We start from the raw sequence: 6,337 nt of genomic DNA on the forward strand, positions 1-6,337 counted from the left end.
TTTTTTCAGATTTACTTGAATTATCACTGGCAAGTTTCCTTAGAATATTTGTAATTTTCATTCTTTACTAGATGTCTAAAATGAAGTCTTTTGAAAAAAATTGTCCATTCCTAATCTCTCAACATTTCTCTATTTGAGTATGGGTGATAAATGTCATTATTATTTAATTGCACAATATGTCATGCTTTGTACAATTCATTCTCAACATTTTCATAGTGTGATTCTCCTTAAGGCTGGTGTCATAGCTTTCACAGATCTATTTTACACTTTAGGACACTACAAAACCACTCCTTATCCTTAATTGGTGAATATGCTTTGAGAACCTCTCTTGTTTCCACTTTATTAGGCAACAAAGTGAACAGAAGGGCAGTCTTACCTGTGTTTCTTTCAGAAAAAAATGACATTTCTGGTACTGTGAAAAATGGATTATTTTCCTTTATTGACTAAGTGTTCCAAGTATTTCTTCTATCTGAAATAAAAATACATTTCTGTCAAAATTTTCACATATATCAGCTTTGTATGCATAAAATAAGATGGATTTGCTAAATTAAATAATTCATCTTAAAATTTAATGAAGTGCTGATGAGAGCTGTTCAAATGATAATCTGCTCATGCATCAAGCCTCTGATTATATATTAAAGCACAGCTTTTTATATTCATATTTGTGAAAAATTCTACTTTTTTACATATTACAGTTTTTATAAAACAGTTTACTTCTCAAAGGTTGATACATTTGATTCAGATATGATTTTACTAGTACACATATGAAATAATCTTAACTATATAATAAACTAACATGTTAAGGTCCATAGTTCTTAAACTCTTATCTTTATTGAATTGATGCCTAATAATTTTGCTATTCCCAGAATAAATATTTTTCTTATGTATCTCCATAAAACACGGATGGAATTTACAATTCAAATTTTAATACAGTTCTCTATTTTAAAGGCAAGTGCTAATCAATCCTGAAAAAATAATTATTTAGCATTTCCCAAAAATCATGCATTAGTCTACTCAAATTATCTTTTTCCTGTCTATCTACAGTAGCTGAGAGCCTGCCTGATTATATTAAGTTAATTTAAAATTCTGTTCATTCTCTACATAATTATTTCTACAAACATTTTTTAATCTACATTCAGAACAGGAGAGAGGAATACGCTTTTCATACAATTGATTTCCTGCATTTGATTTGGAAAGAAACAAAGAAATTTATTCTTCACTAATTTTTCAAACATGTTCTGGCTGGAATTATTCAAAAGAGGGCTGTGTATTCAAAGAAGTATCACTAGGAATGCAGTAATACACTGCTTTTCAAACTGATTTAATAGTTGTAGTCACCTGATGTTGAACAACCACATAAAAATAAAATGAGGATCTAATACATCCTTCAGTGGCTGCTCTGATAGCTAAAAAAGAAAATGCACGTGGAACTCCTATGTACTGAAGAATACAATATTTAACAGTCACATTAGTGTTCTGTAAACTACTGATATAGATTAGAAGACAGAGTTATTAAAATATCTAATGAATTTGAAGAAACTTTTAACTGGCCTGGGAAAGCCTTAAGTACAAAGCAGCCAGTGCATTGTATAAAATATGCAAAGTTTCTGTGTAGACTGAATAACGGCCCCAACGTTGGCTAGATGTTAACCCTAAGAAACTGTGGATACGTAAATTTGCACGGTAAAGGCATTTTACATATGTTAGACTCTGTACATTAGGAATTCTGAAATGAGCAGATTATTCCAGATTAGCCAGAGAGGCCTGATGTAATCTGAAGAGTCCTTATAAGATACAGACAGATTGATCAGATCAGTTAGTAACAGTAAATCTGATTATGAAGCAGTATGAGGAAGGGGTCATGCATCAAGGGATGCAGCAGCCTATACAAGTTGAAAATGCAAGGAAACACCGATTCTTCCTTCAGAGCCTCTAGAAGGAACTGGCTCTAGTGATGGCTTTAATAGCCCGATCAAGACTATCTTTGGACTTCCGCTCTTCAGAACTGTCTGATAACAAATCTATATTGTTTTTAAACCACTAAACGTATGGTAATTTGTTTCAGCGGTAACAGAAAACGAATAGAGCTCTTTTAAAATATCTTATTACTGCAATAGAGAAGGACTAGGACTCGTTCTTGCAAAAAAGCAAAATATACCAAAATTGTTTTCCATACTCATTTAGTGATTTCATGTCAACTACTGGTTGCACATACACACAAACATGCTCACGTACACACATAGAAGAACCCAGGTGTTCCAGCTTTCTTTTGGTTTGTGGATCAGCAAACTATGGCCTGCAATTCAAATCTGGACAACCAACTGCTTTTTACAGCAGTGAGCTAAGAAAGTTTTCACACACAAACATCTGTAAGCAACCTGAATATAGGCAACAGCAACTTTAAGCACCGGCTAAGTGAAATATTATCCCCCTAAAAATGAGTTTATTCTGTTCATTGATAGATTTGTTTTATAAAAAAAGTTTTACTCAATTATTTTTATTTTTATCTTGAATTTTCTCAAAGAAAACATTGTGAAACTATTTCTTATTCTGTAATACCTATATAATATTTTTGATTTTGCTTCTTGGCTTGCAAAGCCTCATGGCTCTTCAGGGAAAATGTTTGCTGACACTTGAGCCAGCTAATAGATCCATATTAAGGCAAGAACATTCATAGCATGCAGTCCTTCTTTTCTTGTTTCAGCATATGATGGTATTACATGCAATTCCTAGACGTGTGCTAATGGAGAAATTAAACAAAGAGATACCAGCCAGTATTCTAAGGAAGCATTATAATATATTCCTGAGGTGATTGAAACAAGAAAGCCTGTTAAAAGCTTGCCTTTAGAAGGATTGTAGAGAATAAAGCTTCTTAAGTGATAAGTAATGAGTTTAGATTCAGCAGTAAGTCACTGAAAGAGGCAATTTCGAACACCAATGAATTTGAGCATAACTCCTTTCCTATGGCAATAGTTGAAGCTGCATATTTCAGGGATCATGTTTCATGAAAAGGTTCCTCGTTTTGAGACTACAGGTAAAAGAGGAACAATGTCACAAACCTGCTACCACTCTAAATTCCTTTTCAATGCTTTCTTAAAGGGCTATCCTCAAACTGGCTATATACTGAGTAATGCTGACTGAGGAAGCATTTCCTGAGGTAGAAAGAAGTGCTTTAGAAATCAATTTCCTTTTTAAAAATATTCAATGAGCACTGAGGAAAGTTTTAGGAGTTACTGGTAGGAGATTAAATATTGAGTGATCTCTGTCTGCATGTCATTAACCATCTTGTCTGGGCCAAGATCATTGAACTAGTGATATTTTATACAGCTAGTCCATGTTTCTAGGGGCTCAGCAATACTGCCTATATACAGGAAGCTACAGAATATAATATCTTAAAGAAAGTAAGTTTAATAAAAAAATAGTCATTGAAGATTTTGGGACCATTTGATTGTTTTACAATTTGTAAATTTCTATTACCTGGTAACTTTCCAGCACAGGGTCACAGATATAGAGACAACACCTTGTTATTTGTTCTATTTCTAAACCAGCACCGGGCAACCCGGGCTATTGGGCACATGAAATGTAGCTATCTAAATTGATATGTGCTGAAAATGGAAAATATACATGAGTTCAGACTTAGGATAAAAGAGGCAATAAAAGCACTGTATGAATTTATATTGACCACATATAGGTGCGAAATATAGACCAGGCACCATGCAGATGTTAGGATTGGTGCCATTATGTGTACACTGAGCCTTTTGTGATTGCAGTGCATGTAAGTTTGCCATCTCTGCTTGCTTAATTTTACTATTTAGCTGTCATTTATTATCCATCTTTTAGATTTGTACTATTTATCTTATTTATTTGTGTCTATATTGCATTATAAAGCCATTTTGAAATGAGGCATAGTATAGACATAGTATAAACAAACATAAGATAATGAATAAATTTTGAAAGTACTTAAGCATTGGGTGTTACTATTGAAACTGTGCATGTGTGTTGTCTATTTAAAATAAAAATCAAGAATTTATTTGCATTTGCAGGTAACTCATCTCTAGTGGAAAATATTACCTAGTACCAGGAGGAGAAATGTGAACATTAGAGCTAAACATTTTTAAAATTTCTATATGTTAACTTCAGGTTGTTGAGCATACTACCAGCTACTCATTCATATTGTTTTAGTTGAAAAAGGCAATCTCAAATTCAATCAGGGATAGAAAAGTGGCCACTTTGTGAGATCAATTACTTTAGTCATCTAAAAGGTCAATGGCATCTGCCCTTTTGCAAACCACTTATGAAGCATGAGGGGCAGAGCATCTGTGGACATATCTTCCTGGCATTTCTATAAATAAATCATCTTGTTAAGAGGCATGGAAAGCAATGAATTTTTATGTTAGCAAAGCAAAGATGATTTAGAACATTGTAAAAAAGCAAAGTGGGTCATTTCTAATTTGAGGAGTAATCAAAATGGAGTAGAGTCAGAAAGATTACTGAGCTTAAGTTTTCAAATATGTAATTCTCAAAATATGTTTTCATTTCTTTCACCACTGCAAATCCAGAAAGTGTTTTAATTTCAGAGAGATGATGCATCTTTATTTTTATAGTCAATATAAATGTTGATGATTTTAAAATTAAAAATTTATAATTTTCAATGTTTTCCTTTTTAAAAAATGTGTGCTATTAGAAAAGTGTAGATGTCATATAAAAAATAGCTTTTTTTTTTTTTATAAATCTAGCATCCCATGCATGATTAGAAAATACTTTAAAGTTGTTTAAAATGTAATATTGTGAAATAATTTTAGGTATACATATGCCAAAATTTAAAAGGTAAAAGTTTCTATACTTCTTGTCATACATAATGTCATTTCATATTCTAATAATTTGAAAATATCCTTCAGTTGTAATTGAGTAATTTCCTGACTTATGAATGTAATCTTGGCTTGAATTTCCTCCAGATCATGTTATCTTGAAAAATAAGAACATATTTTTATAGTTTCTTTTTAATGTAAATATATCCACATTTATTAAAAGTTAAGGTTACACTAGGATTATACAAACATCCTATTAATGTTCTTACTTTCAAAGATGAATGTTACAGGCTTATCGTTTTTGTTATTATTGTAAATTTGATCTGATGATATCCTATCAAGGCATTATATATAGAGAGTTTTCTATGCATGTTTAAAAGTATTCATTCTCTACAAAACAAATACTCAATAATTGCTATTATGAATGCAACACTATAAAAATAACATTATTGAGCCCAGCTGGAGTGACTCAGTGGTTGAGCATTGACCTATGAATCAGTGGTCACAGTTAGATTCCTGGTCAGGACACATGCCTGGGTTTTGGGCTTGATTTCCAGTAAGGAGCATCTAGGAGGCAGCAGATCAATGATTCTCTCTCATCCTGATGTTTCTATCTCTCCCTCTACCTCTCTGAAATCAATAAAATATATTTAAAAAATAAAAATAAAATGAAATTTATATAAACCCAGAAGCAATCAAATGTTTTTCAGCATCTACACTATTTAACACTCTAAGTTGCCATGTGTGCTGTTCTGCTGACATTGTCAGAAAAGGCAGAGGTCTCCCATATGAATTAAATATGAAAGATATATTGTGCAATTAGCACACTGGTAAGTACTGAAGGCACTTCCTATCCTGATCAGAAGCAGCAAGGTTTCACACTGATTTCATCTTGACCTTTTAACTTGGCCATTGTTTGGGGGATTCTGTGTTCTGACACCTGTTACCTTAGACCTCCACCAAGACTGTAGGTCTCCTTTCATTGTCTGTCAATTGAACATCAGATTGTAGCAATTTTTAGCTACTATTAACCAAGTCTTGATACGTTTGACCTGTGGGTCGGAGGTCTATTACTAATCCCTGGAGCGATTCAGTCTCCTAGTTATTATGTGACATTTAGTAGGCTTGATTCATGCATATAACTCTTAGCAGCATCAGTAGAAATTCTATGTAGGGATCAAGAGTGATGAAGGGCTCAGATTTTATTGCAGATATACAATAGAAAAGCTGGATTAGTCTACATTGATTAAGAAGAGGGATCTATGTGCATATAAAAACTAATATAGTCATAGCACCAACTACACATGATACAAACACATAGTTTTAGAGAAGTATAGAACATGAGAAATTTTTCTTGCTCTCTAATGCAACCATTATGTTTATGTATGTGATCTATGCCACTTTTAATTCTAATTTTCTAGAAAAAGTATCTCTATTTCAATAGGCTTTTTACTAAAACATGATTATTACAGGAATTGCTTTTGCAGTAAAGATATTATTTATTCAGGTAAAATAATGCAGTATATTAT

This window comes from Eptesicus fuscus, chromosome 8 (assembly GCF_027574615.1).
Source record: "Eptesicus fuscus isolate TK198812 chromosome 8, DD_ASM_mEF_20220401, whole genome shotgun sequence".
NCBI lineage: Eukaryota > Metazoa > Chordata > Mammalia > Chiroptera > Vespertilionidae > Eptesicus > Eptesicus fuscus.